General features: G+C 36.8%; 1 protein-coding gene and 1 long non-coding RNA gene across 16 annotated transcripts in view; one reads left to right on the forward strand and one right to left on the reverse strand.

Moving 5' to 3' along the window:
- Positions 1–27470, reverse strand: part of ADGRB3 (adhesion G protein-coupled receptor B3) — a 445578-nt gene that overhangs the window by 108033 nt on the left and 310075 nt on the right. The gene's annotated exons all lie outside the window — the stretch shown is intronic.
- The window catches only part of LOC113458853 (uncharacterized), a 43592-nt gene that overhangs the window by 11258 nt on the left and 4864 nt on the right, over positions 1–27470 (forward strand). Inside the window, exons 3-4 of one of the 3 annotated variants that reach the window (XR_012579771.1) lie at positions 75–240; positions 1473–3582. This is a non-coding gene — a long non-coding RNA (uncharacterized LOC113458853). Of the gene's footprint in view, positions 1–74; positions 241–1472; positions 3583–27470 lie in introns of those variants that run through there. The other 2 variants (XR_012579770.1, XR_003379509.2) reach the window with 2 other exon arrangements.

The raw sequence follows: 27470 nt of genomic DNA on the forward strand, positions 1-27470 counted from the left end.
CGTGTATATTTTAATTCAAAGATGCTGGAGCATGTCAAGTGTATGATGTGTTCTTCAGTTATATTCATTTTCAGCAGGGGTTTGGAAATAGCAAAACAGAAAATATGACTACGCCACTCTAAAAAAGTCTGCGGTATGCCCACATTGTGAATGCAGTATGCAGTTCTGATCTCTTCCTAACTCTAACAGATCTAGTGGGACTAGAGGGATCTCTGGAGAACATGGGACAGCTTCTATAAGGTAAGTCCCTCCAGCCTGGGTAGGAGGTGGTTGAGGGAGCTCTGATAATATTTGTAAGAGTGCCATGGTAAAAGTGAACGAGAAATTATTGTTATTCCTTGTAATATATGATCGAAAGGCATTAAATGAAGTTATTAAGTTGTATATTTAAAACAAACAATAGGAGGCACTTTTTTTTCTCACAGGACATAGTTAAATGATGGAAGTTGTTACCACAGAAGCTTATAAATGACAGAAGATTATGTGGACTGAAAGAGCAATTAGATAAACCCACAGACAAAAAAAATCTTTTAAGGCTACAGCACACAAAGATAAAAAACCTGACTGTACATCCCAAATGTGTCAGAATTTAGGATGCATACCAGGGGAATAGCTACTAAATAAGTACCTTGCTATTAAATACTCTTCTAGGCATTTGCAAACAGGCTAGCAGGTAGACATTTGCTAGCAGGTAGGATGCTGGGGCCAGACTAATCTTTTGCCTGTTCAGCCCAGCTTATGCTTAAATTATTATTCCTGATTTAAAGGATTTGCTTTCAAATGAATTGCATTTCAGTTTGCTGCTTGTTTCACATTGCATGTATGTCGTTGAGGGGAGCATATCCACTGCTGGCACAAATGGCAGTGGTGCTCTCTTGCACAGTGTACAATGGGGTTTCCCAAACCAGGGGAATATCAGGGAAGCTAAGAGAGCTGACAGAAGTCTGCAGCTTGTGTGGTAGTGGCTGACAAGACCTGGGCAGGCCCAGAAGCAACAGTAAACAATTCTCCCCCCCAGAAAAAAAAGAATCCCTCAGGGCACGGCATGGCAATTGGTGCAGGGTATGCAGGAAGAGCACAAAACCCCTGCAAGCTCAACCAGGAAGCAATGGCATCCACCTGGCAGAAAGCTACAACCTCTCTAAGCTCTGCACCCAGCATGACTGATGCAGCTGCCCACAGTGCTCCAGGGAACATGCTGACACTCCAAAGGCAGCGGCAGAGTGTGCTCTGCAGAAGGGAGGAGTGAGTACACCTCTGGGGAGGTGCACCCAGGTAGAGGAGCTCCTTTGATTACTGACAGAGCATGAGAGAGAGAGAGGCACCACTGGAATTTCACCCTACTTTCCCTGTGACAGGCCTGACAGGCAGAGAGGATGCACAATATGGAGAATTCCCTGCCCACTTTCACCCTGGCAGAACACAGTTACTTAATGTCTAGAACAGCAGGCGCATTTTCCCTGACTTTTCAGGTGCCCTGGCCTAATAGTGTGAGGCTCTGCAAGCAGACCTGAACAACAGCAAGGACAATGATTCATCTAGCTTGGAAGTGTCACCGAAGTCCTGAAAGGAAAAGGAGTCCAGGAAGACCAGACACTCCTCAAGAAGGAAAACTTAAAGATGAAGGAGCAGGCCATTACCATATGCCAAAAGACAAACTGGAGGAAAAGGATGCTGTGTTTGAACAGAGAGCTTTGGCTGGAACTCAGGGTAAAAGAAAAGCAGTATATCACCTTTGAAAGAAAGGGTGGGCAACTCAGGAAGATAAGGATGCCATAAGGTTATATAAGGAGAAAATTAGAAGGGCCAAAGCCCAAGTAGAACTTAATCTGGCTAATGTTGTAAACGACAACAAAAAAACACATCAGCAACAGACAGAATATAATAAAGGGAACTGAGAGAGCACTGAAAGTGTTCACCAATATATTTATCACCAATATATTTATCACAAATTTATACCAACATTTTATCACCAATTATTTACCAGCACTCCTGGCTAACCAGGGCAGTGCCAACTGACCGGAAGTTGGCAAATGTGACTTCCAGCTACAAGGTGGACCAGAAGGAAGGTACTGAGATCCACAGGCCTGTTAGCGTGGCCTTGATGCTGGGGAAGGTCATGGAGCAGGTCATCCTGAGGGCCATCACACAGCAGGTACAGGGCAACCAGGGGATGAGGCACAGCCAACGTGGGTTTGGGAAAGTCAGGTCCTGCCTAACCAACCTGTGACCCGCCTAGTGGATAAGGGAAAGGCTACAGATACAGTTTTCCCAGACATTAGCAAAGCCTTTGGCAATGCCTCCCACTGGATTGTCTTCACGAAATTAACTACTTAAGGCTTGGATGTATGGACTGTTCATAAAAACTGGATGTCTGGGCCAGAGAGTGGTGGTCAATGGAATCAAATCCTGTCTGCAGAGGATCACTAGTGGAGTTTCTCAGTTCTCAGTATTGGGGCTGATCCTGTTTAAAGTCTTTATCAATGTTCTGGATGAGGGACTTGAACTCAATTAGTTCACAGATGACACTAATTTGGGTGGGAGTGTTGATCTGCTGGAGGGTGGGAAGGCTGTACAGAGAGATCTTGACAGACTGAACTGATGGGCTGAGAATGAGGTTCAACAAGGCAAAGTTCCAAGTCCTGCACTTCAGTTACAACAAAGCTTGAGGTGCTACAAGCTTGGGGTAGCGTGTCTGGAAAGCTGCTTAGCAGAAAGGGATCTGGGGCTGCTGCTTGACAGCAGCTGAACATGAGCCAGCAGAGTGCCTAGATGGCCAAGAAGGCCAATGGCATCCTGGCCTGTATCAGCAATAGTGTGGCCAGCAGGGCCAGAGAAGTGATTGTCCCTCTGTGCTTGGCACTGGTGAGGCCAGACATCAAATCCTACATCCAGTTCTGGGCCCCTCACTACCAGAAGGACATTGAGGTGATGGAGTGAGTCCAGAGCAGGGCAACAGAGCTGGTGAAGAGTTTGGAGCACAAGTGCTGTGAGGAGTGGTTGAGGAAGCTGCTGTTGTTTAGCCTGGAAAAAGGAGCTGTCTCTACAACCCCCTGAAAGAAGATGTAGAAAAGCAAGAGTCCGTTTCTTTTCCCCAGTAACAAGTGACAGGACAAGAGGGAATGGTGTGAAGTTGCACCAGGGAAGGTTCAGATTTGACATTAGGAAAGATTAGGCTAGTCAAGCAATGCAATAGGATGCCCAATGAAGTGATGGACTCACCCTTCCTGGAGTTACTTAAAAGACTTGTAGACATGGCATTTAGGGACATGGTATACTGGTGGATTTGGCTTGATAATGTGATGGCTTGATAATTGAACTGATGATTTCAGAGGTCTTTTCCAACCTTACTAATTCTATGATTCTATAGGCATATTAAACCCAAAACATAGAGCTGAGACAGCAGTATCTTAGCTGTATCTCAGTATAAAGTGAGGTGCTACGACATTCTAAACTTACAAATTTAATTTCTTGGCACCACATAAGTGGACATTGAACAGAATTTATTCTTTATTGCTTTGAATTAATGTTTTATCTCATGTGAGAGAGAATATCTTATGTCCTTAAATTTATAGTGTAGACTTGGGATTTTACAAGTACATTCATATCCTGAAATGTATTATTCTATTAAGATATGTATTTGTATATATATATATATATGTGTGTTTGTGTGTGTGTGTGTATACACAAATACATTTCTTAATAGAATTATTAAGAATTACTTAAGAATATAAGAACTACTTAACAGATGCTGCAGTAGGGATATTTGTTATTGTATCTTGTCTGATTTCAATATATTTCATAAAGTCTACTTTTAGATTTACACTATCGATGGCTTCACACTTTTTATTCTGCGCACGAGTTTAACTGTTAAGAACTTACAAAAATATTTGCTACTTTTCTTCACAGCATTGCCTTTTTCTCTATAAAATTGTGCCTCCTGACCCTTAGAATGGTCAAGTTTTCGTCCCAAGCCAGTAGCATCTACTCTGTATTTAAAAATGTCACTGCTTTTAAGTCCAATACCTACTAGTCCTGCAGGGCTAGAGGCAATAACTTGTAAAGGGAAAAATCCTCAGCTTTGCAATTGGACTCACAGACCTTGCTTCTAACCCTTCAGTCCTGTCAGCTATCAAACTTTGAAGTCATGACATTTTAAAGAAAATGTATAGAGGAGTTATTTTATAGGAACAGAAAACCACTTTTAACTTACCTCAGAAAATTTTTATTGCTCTTTCTTGCCCTATGCTTTCAATGAGTAAAATATCTAGTTTTACAGGTGGGTGCATATGAAAATAACACTAGTAAATGCTTTAAAGAGTAACTCATTCTAAAGGTTATATGCTAGAAACAAATATGCAAAACTGCTAGCACTTTTGGAAAAATACAGGAATGAAACACTCACTCAAGGTCAGAAATACAGAAACAATGACCTCAGCTATAACTTTTCTTGTGTTTTAATGTCTAATATCTTTTTATCTTTCAGGCCATCTAATATTAAAACTAATTAAAATGATTGCAACATTAGTTGAATTAAACCATCCTTCATTTTCAATGGTATCTTAATTAATACTAATATGTAGTACAATGCAAACTGTAATTTCCTGTAGATTTCTGTGGAAGAATTATAAGAATACTAGTACTACTACTTCTTGATGAGATTTTAAAAAAATTCTTCAGAAAAATGTTAATTCAATCACTTTAAAATGTCAAATATTTGACAGTTCCATTTTTCTATGTTTCACAAATTTCCAGTTTTTTAAAACAGTTGACTATAAAAAAATCAAAATGAATGGATTTTAAACAGAATTAATTCCACTTTTACTGAAATTACTGTCTTCAAAGTCTGGGGTGTTTTTAATTTCATTAATTTCAACTCTGGAATAACTTTCTGTGAGTAAAATTCAGATTTTTAGTGTAGGAAATCAAATTCAAAAATGCTGTACTTCTCTGAGACCATGGATCAGCATAAAATTTAAATATGTCTATAACTTCATATGCCAGTGATTTCAGCAGATTTCCTCATATAGTCAAAGGTATTAATATGCTCAAGTTCCATGTGAAATCACAGGTATTTCCATCTTAGAATCACAAAACATCAATAAATTAAAATTCAAAAGTAAGGATCAGTGGTCACATATTCTAGACAGCAAAATACTTCGCTGCTGTACTTGATAATCAGAGCAGATAATTCTTGAACTTTAATCCTCATGACCTTTAAAAAAATGTGAATTCAAGTAAATTATCTTTACAGTATTACTATAATTTCTATTAATAATATAAATTATTTTTCATTAGTAAACCCAGAGTGGAGCAAATACTGTAAACAGATTTATGTTAATTTAATAGCTTTTTGCAACAATTTGCAGAATTAGCAATCAATTCCAACTTGATTGCAAATAATAATGAAAATCATTGAAACATGCCTATCAAAACATGCTTTAAAGGCCCCTCTGTACATGTAATGCAATTCTTCTACCTCATCAGCCCCTCCTCACCAATTTCTAAATGAAAAATGCCTGATAATACATTCCAACCTTGTCATTTCCATGATCTAGAATTATTTTTCTTGATGTTTCTTAAATGCTTCAGTTACTAAGAGAAGTCACTTGAAGTCCAGAGTACCTATACAAGATTGTTAGCATGACTTGTGCTGAACATCCAGGAAAAGACTCCCCACCTTATTAATTTATTGGCAATATCAACAGGCAATTAAATATTTCCTAGTAGTTGCAGAAAATGTTTCTTTGTTAAGCAAAGTTCATGTTAACATTGTCTCACTTAATTGTCAGTCATGACTGTTCAATGTCATCGGGAAATGTACATTTACTGGGAGAAATGCTGGTACACGTCCTGGCAAAACAGTAGATGGTAAGAGAGATCATGCTGCTCTACTTTCTACCTGGATACTGTAGTTTTTCTATGAGTGAAATCATGTGAAACCCATGTAAAGTTTCACTGCTAACATGAAATGGTTTGAGTAGAGACAGTTCCACGGAAGTACCTATTAAAAAAATGAATGCTTACATCTGAGGAAAAAGTATTATTGATGCAGCTGCCCTTGTGCTACTCACAGTGTTAAGTGAGAAGTGGGGCTGGAAAGGGAGCCCTTATTGACAGAGTACAGCTAGGGATACAAGGATGGCAATGCAACTTAAGAAAGACCATGGCCTGGGGCAGCTCTGAGGAAAAGAAACACTGCACTACTTGTGATGGGTGTCAGGAAGAAGCAGAGCTTGTTGCATAATACCTCTGTGCATATTCTGTCCAAGAAATTTTCTTATGTCTGTACATAGCAGATGGCACTTTAATTAAAAGTTCTGTAAACTTTCCTAAAACATCTTTGTGATTTCTGTGTTCAGCATGTTTATGTACTTCCCCCAGCAAATTAACACATTTTCAAATATCTTGTCCTCATTTAACAGTGATGTATGTGAACTGCTTCATGATGAAGGACCAATCCAGCACTACCTGCATGATGTTAATAAAAGTTTTGCTCAAGCCTTTAGTAAATGGGATTACAAAAGTGAAGAATGGGACAAGAGCATGAGGGAAAATGGTCTTGGATATGAGGAATAAATATTTAAGAGTTTTTGACAAATGAATACAAAAAATTATTGGTTAATACCAATTTATGTTTTTAATAGCATTAGAAGTTAATTAGAAAAAATAGCAAAATTATATGAACGGATGTTCTGTCAAATCATGGAAAACGTGTTTGTAAGAACAGTATTTTTCTCAAAACAATTTCTGATTTAAAAGTTAGCCTTAAAAGACATAGTCTTTTAATCAGCTTTGTAAAAATTACTTTAGAGATAAATGTAAAGACTAAAAATCAAGCTGAACCATTAGATTTCAAAACTAGTCTGCCATTAAATCTTGTTTTTCCTTTGAAATTAAATTGTTTACATAGTATTTTAGTTCCTTTGAATTGAGTAGGGAAACCCTGATATACAGGAAACATCACTGTTCATATAACTGAGACTCTAAGCATTCACACAGTTGTCTATGCAATGTTATACATGTAAATAGTCCCATCTTAACATATTTAAGTCTATGAAAAATCTGGTTCTAATGCTACCATGTGTACAATGAAATGGTGTTTTTGAAATCTGAAATGCAAACAACAGCAGCAACCTGTTTGTTTGCTAATTCTGTGTATTGTTTCACAGAATTTACATAAGAATTTATGTATGTCCTAGTGTAGTCAGCACACAGTCTGTTTCCTTATCTGTACTCATGTTCAGAGATTTCCCGTGAAATTGCTGCCAGAACCTGAAAAGGTCACATTAAGATTTTGTGAAGGTCTTTCTGGATATGTTGCTTCTGTGTCTGTGAGGCAACTTATCAAACACAGCCATAAATGCATGTAATGTAAGCACTGCTTTCTGTGACAAGCCATCATATTAATGAAAGGAAGAGGCCTCCAGCTATTGTGTGACTCCAACATGTTTTCTTTTACCTTTGGGTCCTTTCACAAATGCACACCATGCCTTATACACAGAGAACTAGAATAATCATTTTAACTGTTTGTTTTTTCTTTTGAGTAAATGAAAGGAGGTTGCTCCATGAAAGAAAAGACAGTATATAAAAATACCAAAGCTTTATTTTGGAAAAGCAAATTCTTCACTAACTCCCAAGGGAATTGAGTGGAAAGCTCTTGCACACACAAAAAGAATGTGTGTATATTTATGACTCAAGCTATGAAGTTACAGCAACATACTGTATTTCATTTTGTATTCACTATCAACCACAATTGCTTCTCTTTCCAGCTAATCTTTCATCTCTGCAGTTCCTCTTTTGAATCTCATTAGATTAACAGGTCACCAAAATATTGTTTGATCATATTATTCAACCACTTTTCTTCAGCTTATGAGTCAACTCTGCAACATATGAAAGCCACATCATTTTTGCATTCATTTCCTGTAACATATTTTAAAAATTTAAAGCTAAGAAAAGATCTATTTCTTCCCACCTTCTCTTCTGTGTCACAAGGTAGTAGGTATTTTAGTTCAAGACTAACATGAAAAATAGCTAATTACACAGATTTCAATCTCATCTGACTGAAAGATGTGCAAAATCCAACAGATAGGAATATGCAAAATATCTGGAGGATATGCAGAAGAAATTAACTCTTGAAAGACAAGCAACAGCAGCATGAACTGGATTATTGGAATCTTATGATGCCCAAGCAGACATACATCAATAGCTGGCATTTGGATATATACTGTTGACAAAATTTGTGATCTGATGTTCGATCTTTATATCTTCTATTCTGCTTAGTGTCCCAAGAAATGTGAGACATTAAATATTGCCCTTCCTTTGCAAGTCCAATGAAAGTAGAAACATATATATGTATAGAGAATATTTTGATAGTTTAATCCTCTACCAAAACCAAGCATCAGGGCAATGTTCAAGACACAATGCTTAATGAAAAGGCAAAAAAATTGGAGAGAGCACAGAAGAGAGTAATAAAGAAGATAAAAGATCCAGAAAACATGACTATGAGAAAAACTGTAACAACTGGGATATTCAATTGAGAAAAAAGAAAACCTGAGAGGAAACATGATAATACATTTCTCATGTATAAGAGGCTGCCAGGAAGAGAAAGTACTTTCCTGCTCTTTTCTGCCAGAGACTGGAAAAAGGTGCTCTGAAGTAGGAGTTCCTAAGGAAAACTTCTCAGCTGTAGACACAACGAAGCCTTGATCATACTGCCTTGGGAAGCTGTGGAATCACCATCATCTCAAATTTTGAAGCCTACAAAACATTCAACTGGGAATGGGTCAGAGGCAAAGGTACATGATTTCTTGAGCAACCTCCTTCAATATGATTTCTTCTAAAGGGAGCTGCAGTCCTGAAAGTGCTGAAGTGCCTTCCACTACCAATGACTGTAACAGGACTGTGCTGTAGCTGGTACAATTGAGCATAAACTTGGGAACTGGACAAGGTAAAACTTGGCAGTCTATCCTCAAGGCGTAGAAAGCTGTATGACTTCTTTTTTAATTGTTGTATGCATGTCTCAGAATTTGCACAGATGTGACCTATTAGATTTCAGAACTGAGCTGAGCTGTTTTACAAATGCACATGTAAGATCCAAAACCAGCTGAAGTAAGCAGACGAGTTTCAGCTGGCTTTGATGGCTTTGGAGCAGGTTTGTGTGTGTTCAAGGTCGTATATGGGCTTCTGTGTGTGTGTGTGCTGGGGAGAGAAGGAAGGAAACATTTCTACGGCCACTTGCCCTGACTTTGAAGTGTTGGCTTTGTGTAACTGACTCAGGGGTGTATTTAAACTGCCTCATTTAAGAATTGCAATTACTGTGGTATTCTGGCTCAGAACAGAAAAAGTGAAACAGCCTAATCTCTGGGGTGGACAGGCTCCCCATTTGCCAGTTAAGAGACTTAATCTCTGTGCTTATATGAAACACTTATTATAATCTGAATACATATTTTACAATCAAATTGAACGTGTTTTTAAGCATCGGGCTTATGTTAAGGGTGTGAATGGTGCTTCAACAGGAATATAATATGGAACATAAACCTGAGTATCATGACTCACAAAAAAGGGAAGTAAAGTTTAAACATTTAAAAGGTCATATTTCATTTTCAGATGATGCAGAAACTATTTTATACATTCTTACAATCAATTGGAAACAGTTGAGTTTTTTAGCAATTTGTGAAGCTAATTAGTTGGCACACTGAGAAATCCAAGCTATAAAGCATACCATAGTCAATTCAATGATAATAAGAAGTATTTTTTAAAGTTTTTATTGTTCTATACAGGAACAAAATAATATTGCAGAAAATTGATTTTCTGTGGAAAAGTTCCCTTGTTAAGCATTGTATTCATCATATTGAAAAACAATGAGATTTGGAAAATGGACTAATATCAAACAGTATTACAAAGTTCTTTCTGCCACAAAGAGAAACTCAGTCTGTGAAACTGAATCATGAAGTAGTCAGGGACCAAAAGCCTAATTTTCTTAGACAATGACCTCCTGTGAGGTACAATGTTCTCTGTGAAGTTATTTAGAGTTGACAAGACATATCACCTCTGAGAAGGTAGATAAGGCTCTATATTGCACATTTTATAATTCTGGAAAAAACTTTTTTTTTTCCAATTACTGACCTCTGCAAGCAACTCCTGTTGAGTTAAATAGAAACTTTGAGGACCAAAGAAGATATAGGCTAATATTGTAGTATAGTACATATAAACAATTAAAAAATCAAAGCTAATGTGACTGGCAATTAGAAAGGGCACTTTTATAAAAGCTCTATCTTCTTAACAGGTGTCAGAGCCCTAATTTTGCCAACAGGCTTTGATTATTCTGGTGAATTTATAACTTTGCTTTACTACAAACCTCCTCTGTGACCTTTTTCCTCCCAACACTTCCCAGAGGCCTGGCTTCCTGTGCTCAAGGTCACTTGTGTTCTGCCAGAGCTTCGTGTCTTTTTGACTGCTGCGAAAACACCTCTGCCATAAGACAGAAGGTGTGAAAAGCAGGACCTCCCAGGAATGTTTCACCTGCTGTCCCAGGGGCTGTGCTGAAACCCAGGTCCCCGCCCATGGCTCATGTCTGTGCTGTGCTGTTGTTATGATGTTCTTGGCCTTGCACCATGCCAGTCCTGACCTCGCCTTGCTGACTTGACTTCCCAGCTTGATGTCAGACCTGTCACATCACTGCAAGCTGTCTGGTGATCAGTGGGCTATGGCTGAACCTGCACCTCTCACCAGTGGTTTTGCTCTCAGCTCCACCTTCCATCAGGACCCACTCCTGATGCTCTCTGAGGTCAACGTGCTGTACCATAATCCAAGTACATGTAGACAAGGGACATGTATAATAAGGATAAGAGTGTTTTCTCATTTTTTTGTCTTAATCCGTTGAGGGCAATAAAAAAACTTCATCACCTTTTTGAAGAAGCTGGGATCCTTATTAACCAGCTTTAGAAAAACTGTATTATCCAGCACAATGAGCAATGTTATGCAAATTAATACAATACATTGAACAGAGAAGGACCTTGAGATGTCTTTTCCTATGGTATTGCAAGAATGGATTACAAATGACCATTAATTAATTACACTAATCACAGCTTTTTTTTTTTTTTTTTCTATATCACAGGAAACATGCGAGTTCTGTTTGATTCTTCCATGCTTTCTTTGAAATCTTGGCCAGGCAGCAGGATAGGGTGCTGTCACACAAGGCTATTTAACAAAAAAAAATCCTTACAGGTTTGCATGCTAACAGCACTATGATAATTTCCCAATGCATTTTATCCTGTAAGCTGACCCTAGCAAAACTGAAAAAGTTTTATTTGTACTAGTAAGGTTTATTTTTCTTCATTTAAGAAGAATTTTCTCTATCACTCATATTCTATGTATCCATCCTGAACTCTGGTTTAAGGCAGATCCATAAACACAGAGTTCTATCATGATCCTATATACAATGAATACCACAGATAGCTTCAGCATTAATAGAAAAAAACTACTTTCTTAATGGAGGTAAGATGAACATTGGAAAATTTTTCTTTTCTCCCTTCTAAAACATGGTGGGATGCAGTGTGTAGATACTAGGCATCTCTGACTTAGCCATTTGAGAATGATTGGAGAATGCCTAGCAACCTCAGTTTGCTGTGACAGACCTAAGGCTTTTAGGTTTGGATGGGCCCTAGATGATCCAGGACTACTGGGTAGGCACTGTGTATTTATTTTGTGCTGATGCCCTTAGCACAGGGGGAAAATCAGGCACAGAAAGTCATAATTTTGTTGTGTGTGAGGGACGTGCCCTGAAATATTTGCACTGGCATTAGTACAAGGGGAAAAAAAGTTTAAAAACATCTATGTGTATTATGAAGGGGAGAGAAATTTCTCATATTTTTGCTCTGTGAGGGGACTGAGTTACCTGTATCTCACCCTCCAGGATGGTGAGCCTTGCAGCACAGGGCTGCAAGTGGAGCCCCAGGGACATTTCAGGCTGAAATGAACCACAGACAGAACACAAAAATTATGGAACCAGTAACTAAAGTAGATTACGACTGTCTGTAGAAACGCAGGTATGTCCCATTCTTGAAATGTGAAACAGTCTTGGACTGTGGCCTGCTTTCAAGGCTATGTCAGAATTGCTGATACAGAAGATATCCAGGATGTGAACATGATGCAAACATGTCCAGAATACAGAATTTTCCCTTCATTATGTTTTCTTGGAAATCAATTTAGCTACAGAAACAGAATTTATCTAATTTCATCCCACTCCTCCTATTAAGCTATTTTTTTTCCAGAATTATTCAACTTCAACAACAGTAAATGTGGTTGTGGTTGAAACTTTTCTTTGAGAAGGAAGCTCCAGGCATTCAGAAGGAAAATAAGGGTAGAATTATAGCTTGAAAAGCAAATACTTTTAAAGGCCATCACAGAGTTCATCATATAAAAGGACATCATGAAAATCCATATTACAATAGATGTGTGCCTCATTGATCCTCCTTGATGAAAGCACCTAGACAATAGTCCATAAACATGTAATGGTGCCTACAACTGTAAAGTATTGAATTAAGCTTCATTGAGATGTCTGACTCTCCATGTCTATTTCTACTTATGTACCCAATACTGAAAAGAAAAATATTCCAGGTACCCTTCTTCAGTATTCCATACTGTCTGATGTAGTCATCTCTCTGACCCTGTACTGCTTATTATGAATCATATTATGAGATGACAGTTTTGCCCCTTCTCTGTTGATTTGGGTTTGGTCCTGGCTTTTTGTTTTGTTTCCTCCTGTTGTTTTTGGATTCGGTGTAGGAATTTTTTTGTGTGGTTTCTTTTGTTTGTTTGTTTGTTTGACAAATTAATTTCAGTTTCTCTAACTTTTGCCTAAATTCTCATGCATGAGGCACTTGTTCTGGTTTTGCTCAATTGGAACAAACCTGGTGAAGAATATTTCAAGTCTGCCTTGAAGTTCCTCCTAGCAGATAAAAAATGAAAAATGGTCTGGTGACAAACTGTGCCAAGGGTTTTCCTTTTCTTTCCTTTCTCTGTAAGTTCACTGCAACATTTGATATTACACACTGTGAAATTTTGTTTTCTACTCCTGAAACATGTCTGGTAATTACTTGTATTACACTTGAATGCTTCTAATGGATTTAACACCCTACACACAACTTTTAATCATCCATGTGAAGTCAGACTTGAGGCATTCCCAGGGTTCAATAATCAGCCCTTTGTTATCTATTATCAATGTGTAACCACTGGATATTTATCAGGCACTATGCTAATTACAGCATGGGAAAATACTTTCACTTTTGGACATACACTAACATGGATTGATTGACTCCTCTGCTACTGTTGTAAAAACTTGAAGGTAACCTGGGAGTGCTTTCTAGCACCTGTGACAAATTGCTTTGATTTTTTTTAGTAACAAAGTAACATGCTCTCAGATGCTCTTCATTTTTCTGGCTAGGATTTGGTACTTCATTTCTTCACAATAGCAGGTGATCATGTCCTAATTACTCTTCATGGTTTCCCTTATACCTTGTACTCAAGCTGATGGTTAAACCAAAAAGTGTTTTAAACCCAAGGAAATATTCACTGTCAAACCTTCTCAGAGAAACAGTTATCAATTTGGTAGATCAGAAGACATGAGGCCAGCAGGACTAGGGAGTGACTGTCCTTATTGTTTACAACTGCCTGAAAGGAGGCTATAGTGTGGTGAGATCCCATCTCTTTCCCCAAGTAACAAGTGAGAGGGCCAGAGGAAATGGGCTCAAATTGCCCATTTCCATTAGGAGAGGTTTAGATTGGATACTAGGAAAAATTTCTTCACAGAGAGGATTGCCAGGCATTGGCATGGGCTACCAAGGGAAGTGGTTAAGTCAGTATCCCTGACATATTTAAAGATGTATAGATGTGGCACTTAGGGACATGGTTTAGTGTTGTATTTGCCACTGGTACATTAATGATTGGACCCAATGATCTTTGAGGTCTTTTGCAATCTAAATGATTCTATGATTCTATGTGATCTGTTAATATCCTAACTTTGCTTCAGGAAACCTTATTCATACTCATATTAGTCACTTCAAAAATTTGTAAAGGACCCTAAAATTAATTTTAACTTTCCTCTTATAATTAGATCATTTATTTGAGAATCTTATTTTTTCCTACTAATTCTCTTGAACCGATAGTTGTTCTATTTGCCTTCAGATAGGCAATTGTTCTTTTAGGATTAGTTTGGCTTCAGATCACAATACATTACCTAGCTTTCATCATTACAGTCACCAGCAGTTCCTTGAGAATCTAAGCCAGAATTTTTCCTAGTTAGCCTCCAACCTTTAATAGCTGTCTTTGACATAAGTAGATATTCAGTTCTTTTTAAGAGGTGCTTTGAAGTGTTATTTCTTGGTTCTACTTAATTCTATACAAATTAGAGTGTCTTACCTCCTGTGGCTTGATCAGTTCCACAAAAATTTCTCTGCAGGTGTCACACAGGTTTCTCTCCTCAAGCTCCTGATTTTTAATCTGTACCTCGTTCTCTTTAACAATCTGATCTGTCAATGTTGGCCTAAATTTCATTTGTATGCTGATGACAGACAGATTGATGTTATAAAATTAGCCCTTAATATTCCTTCTCATCTGTGTTGTCTGCATGCCAAGCTGATTACAAGGTTCGGACATTTAGAAATTTTGTTCAATTTAATGCCTCCAAAATATATGATACCTAAGGGGAATAGACACCATTTTAAATCCTCATTCTTTCCTAAATCTGTCATTATGGGCTCACCATAAGGAATTCTGCAACAGTGAGGACCAAGAATCAGATCTCATAGCACTAAACCCATATGTATCTTTTTATACATCACAGAGTTGTGGCAAGTGTGTAGCACTAGAGTTCCAAACCAACATGGTACACACCCAATAACAGTAATCACAATAGCCACTGGCAATTTTTAACTGAAGAAACTGAAATGGAATTCAAGAACTATTTTGCCACAATTTTCAGAGTATCTTTTAATTTTATGTAATTATAGATAGATTTTTGATCATGTCTTTTAGAACTTATTTGGAGAGCTTCAGTGTTCTTAAAATAATTTTTACACAACAATTAGATTAATATTAGTAGATGGCATCAAACTCAGATGCAATTCCAGTGGACATACATCAAAGAGTGTCTCCAAAACATAGTTTCTGGCACAGCTCTTGAAGAGGTTGCAGTAAAAATCTGAAGCCAGGTTAATGTTTTCTGGTTTTGTGTTTTATCTGAATATAGAACACAAGGCAGAACTTTTGAGTTTTGCTTACTCAACAAATAGCCACTTAGTTTTAACAAAAAGCAGAGCCTACTTTTTCAATTAATTCATAGTTAAAAGAATTGAACCAGCCAAAATCTGAGGAATTTTAGTCTAAAATTTGAAAATCGATATTTCTTTCAGTAGGGTCTGGAATTCATGGCAGACTGAAAGTTTGCATAAAATTTACACAGTCTTCATTTCCAGCTTTCTATCTCTTTACATGTGAAATAAATTTCTAAAAAGCCCCCAAACAAGTCCATAAAAGTAATCTCTTATCTCTAGATGAAAGGAGGTCAGCTGATTATAGGTTCTCATCTCACGTCAGAATAAGAACAGTAAGTTCACATGGTCTGCTACAAATAAATGCAACATGTATTTTTCATGTAACAAGTTTTTGTCATTCTCACATAAGGCTTGCTAAATATGTAAGGTTCCCCCTGAGGATTTCTAGACAAGAAATTTTTCAGTGATATTAAGTGATTTCCTCTTTGTCCAAATGACCGAGGAATTATTTTCCTTTCTTTTTGTGAAGCATGGGTATTTAAGACCTAAAATTCCTGAAAATTTACCAAGGGTATTTAAGACCCAAAATTCCTGAATATTTTCAAAAAATTGCCCCAAAATTCTCTAGTTATGATGTTACTGACTTTCCTTAAAGTCTATAAATTTGTACAGAAAATAAATTTAACCAATATTCCAAAATGAAAACGTCTGTCAATATGTCTTATGAGCAAATATTTTTATTGTGAGTAGTTGTTTCTCCTGCTGCTCATCTAATTAATTTTGTTCTTTTTCTTAATGCTCCTCTGTAACTGGGTATAGGGAAAAATGGCTGGAAAACATAAGGAAAAAAATCCTAAAATAACTATACTGCTTGCATGTAATTTCTCACATCCCATTGCCCACTGCATTGATTTTCTCTGTGTTAAAAGCAGGCTTTCCTGTTCAAACAGAGCTGATGGTGGCAGAGAGCCAACTTGCAGCTGGGCTGGGAACTCCCACAGGCAGGTCAGTGGAGTAGGAGAGTTTAAAACAATACATCACTGCACTGCCCTTCTTTTCCTGGTGCTAACAATGGCAATGGGTTCAGGATCTCATAAGGAAGATTCTCTGGGTCAAATCCACTATAAGCTATAATGTGATCCTTAACTGCAAGACTTCGGGTTAAAGCCAGCAGACAAAGTGAGTCATGTGGTTACTGACTGAAGCTAGACTCTCCAGAAAAGAGAAGAGGAACAAAGAAAGTTGGGAACTAACTAATTTTATCTGCTTACAGATGTCATGCAAAAAGAGAGCCATCTCCGCTTCCAGGTTAAACTGTGCGCATTTTGGAGGCACCTTTGGTGTGAAGAAATGTCACTGGGCACTGCATGCATGCAAAAGTATTCATCCCATGTAGTCAACCTAGACCATAAACTTACCATGAAAACTGTACAAAAAATCATATGCATGGATATTCTTGGAATTTATTCGTAACTGGAGCCTGCACCATCTTTGGCATTGCAACAAATATCTTTACACCACTCTTTGTCATCCACAGTCTTAAATCAGCCTCAGGCAGTTCAGAGCTACATGGAATTTAGGCTTGAAAGGGAGGGCAGACAGCCGAGAAAGGGGCTGTACCCCAATCTCTAAGATGCAAATATTTCACAACATTTGTGTCCCTTATTCAGATAAAAAGTCTGAACTTTGGTGTTTATGTTAACATATTCTTTTAAAGGTAATGGAAAGTATATATGAATGTAAAAAAAAGCTTTAACAAGAATGAAGAATCACTCTTCCAACCACTTCTGGTTAAGAGAAGACAGAAATCCAGTTTTAGGCAGGGTCAAATAAAACTCAATATCAGGATACCTGCGTCTCCTCAATTTTGATTCTAGTTGCTTAGTCGTTAAACCTAATGCCTTTTCAATATTATTTGTAATATATTGAGCCAGTTTCACTGGTGTGCTTTGCTTTGCTTGTTTGTACTTCTTCAGATATGCACAGCAGGCATGAACTGAGTTTATTCAGCTGATTAAGGTGATTGGCATCAATGGAGCACTGTGAGACAGAATGTACCAGTAAATGTGGCCCTTCTTTAAAAAATCAATGTCAAGTGTTGAGCTCCCTTCTACCTCTTTAGCAAGCTAAGGAGGAACACATTGTTTTTTTATTTTAAATATAAAGAAGGTCACATACTTGTTACATTTTTCTGTGACAATGGTAATATGCTTGTAGTTAAGTGAAATTTTGGGCAATTTGACACATTTATGGGGAATGTCGTGTGCGTATATGGCAAACTCAAATGCCAACACATCAATTCAACGAAGTGTGCATTCAGATTTCACTCTTGTTCCCTCACATTTCTGAGCATTCAGATGGTTTAAATGAAATTATAAAAGTGCTATGCATAAATTTTTGTGTTTGCATGGAATGCTGCTCCACACTCTACTTTGCAAATGTCCGGAAAATTCTGGGTCAATGGTTTTACACAAAAAATATGCATAAAAGGGCTGAGCATCCAGCAGACTGTATCTGAATAGTGGAGAAACTGTTTTCTCTGACTTCGTTTTATTTATAAACACTGGTCCACTATGAAGTAGTCCTTCATAATTCAGGATAGGTTGTGGATAGACAGCAAAAATCATGCATATACATGACTAAATCTTGCATTGTAAAGCCTTAGAAAAAAAGCTTCAATATACATTCTTGCTGTTGTGCAAGATAAAAGGAAGAACTGAGGAAAGACCTGGTTCTCTAAATGCTGATCAGCTCCTGACTCTGGCTTTCCCAGCCTACCACAGGAGATCATCACATGGTTCTGTCAATAGTAACTACAGACGAGTTTCTGTGGGCCATATATAGAAAAACTTAAGGACTTGCAAGTAGTCTGAGGTCTGTACATGTTGTGTGATAGAAAACGAAGAAAATGTCACTTTCAAAAAGATACTAAAGAACTCAGCTTTCCCCAAAAATACTTTGACATTCACGATAATTAAAAAGAAAGGTTTTAACATGACTGTGAAAAATTCAAGAGTATCAGAAATGGAACATAGGAGTTTATATTTATGTAGCTGGTTCAGTTCAGGATTTTTTAAATTAACGATTTAAAATGAAACTAAATTTTAATTCTAGTCATGTATTTGCAATTTAATTCAGAATTATTTCAGCAGTTTTAAAAGGTCTTCACTTTGGAAAGTTTAGGATTTGGATCTAGAGTACACAGCAATTTAAAGTTATTGGAGCGCTTCACAAATTGGAATTCTAATTTGGAAGAATGAAGGTCTCCTAAAAATATGAAGCACACCAATAATTTTAAATTATTTTCTCATTTGCAAGCTGAGAATCCCTACCATTTAAAAGAAAGACACGTATTACAAAAAGTGAACTGCTGCAATAATTTCAAATCAGTGAGTATGGTGTAGAGCCATCCTGAGGCACTGAAGTGCTCCACTTTTTTATGGAAGACTTTCAATCTTTAAAAAAAAGCAAGTCTAATAGTTTCTTCTTGGCAAAACCAAAATATAGTGAAGCTGTTTGAGATAAGCAATATCCATAATATAAAAGAGTGAGTAAACATGGACAGATGGACAGATGGACACAAAAACCACATGGGTATCTGTGAATACAGCTGATAGCTTAGTTTTCATTATTTATAGGTGTGCTCATTTATCATCATTTGTATTATATATAAAATCAGCAGATCAGCCTACTTTTTTATCCTCCACTTGATGCTTTTCTCTCTGTGTTAAACTGTCACTCTTTCCCTAGTTTTGGAAACCATACATATTTCACCTCATAACCTCTAATATCTTCTTATGTAAACCCAATGATCATCCTTGCTGTTTCCTGACTAGGTTTTACAACACAGATTCCTTGATGATTTTTTAACTTCAATTTCAGTTTTCACACTGCTCGGATCATTTCTTTTACAGGTTCTTTAAGATCTATCATGTGATTCTGATTATATCTTTCTGAGGTTTATTTTTCCTTCCACTGTGTGTGATCTCAATAGTATTGATCTTTCTTGAGGATCTCAAGGAGAAGGTCAATACCTACAGCTTTTTCATCTCTTTTGAGCCTCTGCAGCTAACTGTTCTTTAGGCAGTTTCTTTGGAGTTCCTGCTTTCTTTGCCCCATCAATTATGAAAATTTTGAAAGCTCTCCTCTTTTCTGCCATATCTGCATATGAGTAGCTCTGAATATCACATTCATTCAGATCACACTGACTTTGCAACTTTTTCAACTAAGTTTCTTTTTCCTTTAATGATTGTGAGAGAAATATTTGGAAAAACTAACAGGTACAAAGCAGGTAAAGTAGGCCAGAGAACAAAATCAACCTGAAGAAACTGACCACTGAGTGAAGTTAGTTTGTAACTAATTAAATAAGTTTCTGTTAAAATGAGTGAACACATCACCAAAGTCACTAAAAATGAGGGAAAACTAGAGAGTTGTACAACTGTTATCTGAAAATAATTTTGAAAGTGAATTCTACATTATTTTTATGTCAGAGGTGATAAAGCTTTGGTACAGAAAAGGCATTTTCCCAGCATCATTAAGTATTACTGGGAATCTAAAGTGTGTTCCCAGCCAACTGAACTCTCTGCTTGGCAACTCTGCTAGCAGTGCAATCTATCCATATCACCTGCAAAAGTACAAGCTTCAGAGGAAGCAGAGATGGGAATAAAACACCACTGCATTCAGTAGTGAATTCCTGAGATACTCAAGAACACCAAAGAGAAAGACCAAAACTGGAATGGTAATACTGGCTTCAGTTTTCATGTTGCTGGAGAAAACAGATTCAGAAAAGCAGTGGAGTATATTAATGAAGAACCTGATAGGCACAATGAACTTTTCACTTTCGAGAAACTGTATAGATCACTAACAAAGTTACATTAAAAAAAAAAAAATCCATTAGATTTCCCTTATGTATATGTTACACTTTCAAAATGGCAAAGGCTTAAGGTTAGGCCAAAGTTTAAAACTGTGTTCTGTTTTTCTTCCTTTTCCTAATTCCGCTTTCTAACTAAAACTTTCTAATTCCAGTTTCTACCTACAATGGCTAACTCTAAACTTGTTTTTCTCTCCCTCTGCCATTCATTTGATAAACAGTTCTTTTCCAGGCCAGTCCTTTCTACATATCTCTAAGTAGGTACTGAAGCCTTCACTTCTACCCCACCAATCTGGAAATGTTTCTCCATGTACTTTGAGTCACCCTAATTTCAAAGCTATGCCTTCTGTCTGTGACCCTTTGTACAACCTATACAAAGAATAAAAGTACATACTTGGAGCATCTCTTGAATATATTACCAAAGAAACTCTTGGTGCTTGAACAAGGAAAACAGTTCTGCTTCCAAAATCTTACAGTGTAAGAGAAAAAAACCACTATCAATGGTTCAATGTCTTAAAGTAATTCAATTGATACAGTTTTAACTTTGCTTACAACATGTTCATTTGGGTGTTTAGCCAGCAGAGTCTGTTTTCCACAGAAGTTCACACTTTGTTTGAATATTTTCTTTTCCTGAATACTTTCCAGTTAATTACAGCATAAGACACTTCTCCCACAGAGACAGGTTCTCAGCCTTGCCTCTAGCACACATTACAGTGTATCTTGTCAGCATTATGTTTGTTGTTCTCCATGCTGTGCCTGGAGCCAGTCCAGCCTATTGTCTTTCTCTGAGTCTGAGTTCCAGCCTCACCCACCCCTCTGTTCCTTTTGTCCTGTCTGCCACCGTGAGTTGTGCTTTTATTTCTACTGACCTAAATACTGACAACTCACCTTTTCCTCCTGAGTTGTTTCCCCTTAGCTCACATATAAAACCACCCTTGCTTTCTTTATAATGCATGCTATTTCTGTGTGCTTAAGAACTTTCTAAGAAGCACAACATGTATTACAAATCCAGTACTAATAGAATAATAACAGTACAACAGAAGTAGTTAAAGATGTAGGTACAGTTTTGTCAAAGTTACGTATAATTTCAATTAATTTTAAAAGCACAGGGAGTTTGACTACAAAGACAAAACACAGGCCAGACCTCTCTGAAGTCAGTGATAGTAAGATCTGTATACCACAATCAGATATTTGACCACCAGATTAGCCCTACAACGAATTATATACTCAGATCTTCATCACAAACTCCATTTCTGTTGGTTTTTGAGTAACCTGAAACTTGTACTTCACTGTGTTGGAGGTGCTGATTACTATTTTTGTGTTTCTACCCATTTGTCTAGTATTTCCTAAACAAAATTCTGAAGGAATAAACTAATAATTTAATTTTCCTCATTTTTAGTGCAGATATACAATATGAATTTTCAAGAATTCTTTTGACTTAAACCTCTGAAATGCAAACACAAATTCTGCCTATCTCAAAATTGTTGTAAATTGAACTTGCAGATGTACTGTAATACAAGGCAAGAAGAGCTGAACAAGATTGAACAGCAGCCAGCAGCAACTTTTCCATTTGTGTGTCTGTAAACACCCACCCATTTATACATGTTGGTATAATGAAAACATATGCTGAAGTATGAACAGTTCAGGACTCATAAAAATAAGAGTTAATTTTTAAAAGAAATTATTTTGTATATATATATATATATATATATATATATATATATATATATGTGTGTTTTCCTTTTTTTTTCATTATGACTCCAGTTAGCTTTTGTTTAAAGGTGACTCAACTTCATTTTAAGTATTAAACCTAGCTAGAGAAGCACACAGGAGATCCTATTGAACTATGGCCTAATGAAGGAGAATTCTTTTTACATAAGTCATCTTTTGTATGTATTTTGCCACCATTTTGCTACTTAAGTGAATAAATTTCTTTTAATTAAAAAATATTATTTAAAAAAATCTCCAAGAATTGTTTGTTGATTGAGGAAAAGTGTTATTCTTCTAGACATTTTGTGTCAGAGAAGAAGGTAATGAATCTCTTTGATCTATCTTTGGAGCACTCCAGACAACGGCAAGCATGTTGAGTCAGATGTCAGACAGATCAATAGCTTAGAGGTGATGGAGTCATTGGACAAGCTCAGCACTAGCAGAAGGAAAGAAATGGTCACAAGGTATGTTTATGAGGAAATAGAAGTGATTTCAAAGTAATATAACAAAGGAAAACTAAAACTGCTCTTAAGCACAGATTCTGTAGAATTATAATATACAATCTCTCTCCAATGTAAACTAGGTTCCCATTAAAGATGCACAGTGATTTATATAAAACAGAGCTGTAAGTGAGGAACAGAAACAGGTGATCAAAATAAAAATATAGCAAACTGAGAGTGTTTGGAAAAAAATGAAAAGTTCACATGCTGTTCACCACCTTTTAGCATTAGTCCTTGCATCTTTTCTATTAACTATATTGAAGTTTCCTGGATCATCTCTACCTAAAGTATTCTTTCCTAATAGTGAGCTGACGAAAATTATACCTAATAAAGTAAAAGTCTTAGAACACCAAATGCTATGCAAACACTCAATTAACTTGAAGTAGACTTTTCTCATGTGGCCACTACTGTACTAGCTGCACTTTGTGAAACAATTAGAGAGATAAGTTGTGATTAATGATGCTTGGAGATATGAACTTAGATTAATATAAACTTTTTTTCTTTCTTTTTATGTTGAAGTGCCTGTGAAAATATCCTGAAACTATTTGCAAATGCAGGTTGAATTTGCTGGGCACATGTGTCAGGAAGAAGCAGTGCAGAGAAAATTCACAAAAAATTGTAGTTGGGAGAGATGCAGTTCTCTTTTTTCCTATTCCCTGGATAAAACACTGCCATAGGGTACAGAAAGCCTTGGGTCCCATTCCTTTGTATTTCTGGAGGAATCTGAATGCCCTACTTCTCAACAGAGTGTCCTACTGTTCTGAGAGAGAATTTTGGTGTAAAACCTCTGAGTGCCTCAGGCTGAAGCAAAAGACATCAGCAGCCAAAGTAACAGAACAGGCATGTTTCACCAGCACTTTTACCTAGAAGTTAGGAGGTAGGTAATTTTCCATGTTAAAGGAGGGAGGTTTATAATCTATTCTCCTGTGAATCTCTAATTATAGGTATGAAACAGGGCTGTACCAATACTGACACTGAGATCATCTTCTCACTTTCATTAATTCAGTTCAGTAAGAGTTGTTTATAGTTTCAAACACATCTTTTTGCCCTTACCATTTACATAACTAGCTCTCTTCCCTTTCTCCATCCTCAAGACATATTCATGGTCCCAACTCAATTCCCCATTGTGTAATTGTGATGTAGAGCTTTTGGAAGGCAGATTGCTGGGTTAAATCACCCACAAAGTGTGGTTATCTTAAATCCAAAGGTGCTTGTTACTTCCTAGCAGCTTGTTTCCCTTCATGGTACTCCATTTGCAGACTTTTGTTGTTGTTGTTGTTTTAAAGCATGGTGAGACTTGTGAGCCTTTTACCTCCACTAGAAATATAGTATGAAACAGAGTGAAACAATATAACTAAATAATCATGGCCTGCTAGCTTGACATTGCAGTTCAATACCTCTAACTAAAACAGCATTGATACACAATAATTTTGTGGTACATCTATGGAACATTAAGATGTGTTTATCAGTAAGTTGTAATTGGGTATCATTTCACCATGACTAGCTGCAATTTCATCCACTGAAAAAGTGGCTCTTTCACCTCTGTGAGTCTGCAGAATTCAAATTCAGTGCAGCAGAATACAACTTTCTGCCAGTGATGTACACTCTACAGAGGACACAAAGGGTTCCTTCATATAAAAGCAACAAGAATTTCACTTTTTCACTTTTTGTCAACAGGGAAAGAGCACAGTTTAAAGATATCCATATCTAAAGATGCAAACTTGTACTGATAAATTCACACAAGCTGTATTTTGGCCTTCTGTGATCCATTGTTTTGTAACAGGAAGACAGCTTTTTATGAGCATAACCTATCTTTAATTATAGACACTGCTACTGCCCTTTATGCAAATTTTCTTGCATTCAGACTTTTTTCTTCTGTGCTCAGAATATGTTTACTGTAGCTTTCTTACCTTTGAGACCAAACTTAATTTACTATGATAACCACACTGTGACCTGAATGAAACATTTGGTCTCTCTGAGGTCCCTATTCAGGGCCACATAAGAATCAGTTAACAGAAATTATGAGTCTGAAAAAACTTTCCTGTTCCTATGCAGCTGGAAGATCTTTGTCATCTCCTTCTACAAGAGCTACTGATTTCTAACTTAGTTTGAAACCTACATGGGGTTTGAGGGAGAACACAACAATACAAGTGCTGTAAGCATTCTGCCTGCCCCTTGTACTTTGAATACCAAGGAAAATTCTTTTTGCTGAAATACACTATAAATAGTTCTGCAGCAACAAATGGTTATATTTGTTAACCTCTCATTTTTTGTAATAATCTAGTTATCAAAAATATATATGTAAATACTGTATCCATTCCTAAATTGATACTTTGACAAATTTTTACTAGGAGATGTATTTTTAAGATTGACAGAATTCAGCAGGATTTGTCTGGATTTTAGGTTATCCTTCAATAACTTTGGGACAATTTAAACCAGCATCATCTAATTTTAACATGATTTAAAGGGAATTCACCATATTGTCTGGCAAAAAAAACCCATTTACAGTTGAGGTAACTCCAGTGATGTGTGCATTTAATGTAACTGTGCTGACAAATTTAACAGCAGAATGTCTTACTTGGCCATGTCATCGTGCCTGAGAGTTACTTTCCCTCAATAACAACTACACTCAGAAGCAGAGGAGCTAGCTGGCATTTCCTAGGCTACTTCATACCATGCTCTCCATTGTGGAGGCAACTCCAAGATGTGTCACTTCCTGAAATGCATAGTACTGGATAGCAGGAGGCCAGTTACTGTTACATGTTTTCAGGAGATAAAATTCAGAGCAATCTCTTCTTGAGGTCATTGGATATCTTTAAAAACCAGAGTGGTTTCCATGCATCCCTGAGCCTAAGGGCAACAACTTTGCCTGGATGTGACAAGGAAGTAAGTGTCCTTCAGTACTGCAGTGGTTTGGAGCCAAACACAGTATCTACACTCGAAAAGCTGAAGTTGCTCTTCAGCATTTTAAAAATGCAAATGGTTGCTACTCAGGACAAACCACATGAGATTCACTCCACCTGCTTTGCACAGATCTGACTGTACAATGCAGCTGGGCTTACAGATGTTCTCCATTGCTGAGACAATGCAACACAGCCAGAGCATAGCGGTGAACTGAACTCTGAAGGTACAATTAGCATAAATAGTTCATGTGGGTTAAGAAAGTATTTTTCATGCTTGATAGTTATTTCCTTGTTGGAAGAATGGGTAATAATGGGGCACAACCCTTGCCTCACTAATTTTTTAAGTCTGGAAAAACTATGGAGGACCCCTAACAACAAAACCTGCTTCACTATCACCAAGGATGTAACAGGCATTGCTATATTGGTTGTACAGACAAGGGTAAATGGTTAAAATATTGCAGAGTAGCTTCCCTCCATCCAAATTAAAACTATCATTGCACTCAACAATTAAATTATCCATGTCAGCTTTTAAAAAATGCTTTCATGTCATTAGGATCAAGTAAAAGTCACTATTACCATAGTGGGAACCCCCTACTAGAGACTGTTTATTTGTTTGTTATCAAGAAAAAGTAATTTTTAAGTAAAATAAAAATTATCAAATACTGTAGACAGGAGTCACTCTGAAATGAGTCTTTTATAACACTTGTGAGAACATGACTCTACACAGTAGAGCAGAAAAAGGTCTAATTTAGCTCAGCATCCTTTCTGTTGTGGAAAACAGAAACAAAGCAAGCCTATGGTGATATGTCTCTGAACATCCTTTGAGATGTCAGGGACTTGGGGACTTCCTGACCTGGAGGTTCCTTTCAAATCCACTGAAGTTAATAGCATTTATAGACCTGACATCAGTGAACATGCCTAGGAGGTTTTGGAATTCATTTCAATTTTTGGCTTCTAGAACATCCAGCACATTCAGCTCCACAATTTAATTACATACTAAGTGAAAAAGTGCTTTGTTTATTTTAAACCTCTTATCTGATAATTTCATTAAGTGCCTACTCATCTTCCATTATTGTGTTTTCTGCCTTTGCAGTATTTCTAGTTATTCACGGTGCTCCAGAGCCACTGCCACCATCTCGTTTGGTTAATTGACAACATCCTTAATGGCATATTCTTAATGTTGAGGCATTAAAGCTCATTTCATAGAGACCTATGCTACATTTGAAGCAAACTTAACCCACCCTATGTTATACTTTAAGGTAATAAGTAACCCCACTATTACATTAACATTATCATAAAATTCCTTACATATTTATTATAAAGAAAGTTGCAATTCAATTCTTGCATCTAACTGCTGAGGCTACCACCATTAAAAAAAATACTGATACCACTGGTGTTTTGCTACCTTTTAAATTTAATATTTTTCATTTGATATTTTTTGTTGTTCTTCACTGCTATTCTTTTTTTTCTAGACAATTTTACCTTCACTTTTCAGTTATGTATCATTATTAAATATATGCTGTTCTATATTTAACAAGTTTTCATATATTTTAAACTTTCCTATAATGTTTGAATTTGCAGTACAAGTCACCTAACCTATTCAGATTTAGGGAAGAGTCCATGCCTTTTAGTTGGTTTTAATGTAAATGTCTTCCCAGTTTCTGTATCTTCATACAGCAAATGTGGATGATTATCTACATGTGCCATGGTTTCCTATGTCCTTTAAAGGAAATTGGGAATATTTAAAGTCTTTTTACAGAGGGAATCTCACCTGTTTACATTTGGGTAGCATTTTACTTTTGGGTCTTATTTTTTACTCGTTTTTATTTCCAATGTCCTACACACCACAGTTACTACCGGAAGATGATGTCTAAATGCTTTGGATGCTCCAGCACATTTTCATTCAGTACAGAAGTCAGTCGTCAGTAAAAATTCAAACCTGTTTGTGTGCATTACACCAGCTGCTATTTACCTAAAAAATGTTCCACTCTTCATATCAATGAAAGCAACAAATCCATTCTGAAGGTGTTTGTGTGTTCTCCATCTCTTTCAAAATATTTTCAGAACAGTGGTCAGAAGCAAATGGGAGAAAATAACTTCTTCAAACAGTTTTGGGAAGAAAGGCATTAAATTTATCTTCAGCAGCACCAAAAATACTTCATGACAAAGTAATTTTTTTTTTTTTTTGGGAAGACTATCTCTTGAAACAGAG

This window comes from Zonotrichia albicollis, chromosome 3, assembly GCF_047830755.1.
Source record: "Zonotrichia albicollis isolate bZonAlb1 chromosome 3, bZonAlb1.hap1, whole genome shotgun sequence".
Lineage (NCBI taxonomy): Eukaryota > Metazoa > Chordata > Aves > Passeriformes > Passerellidae > Zonotrichia > Zonotrichia albicollis.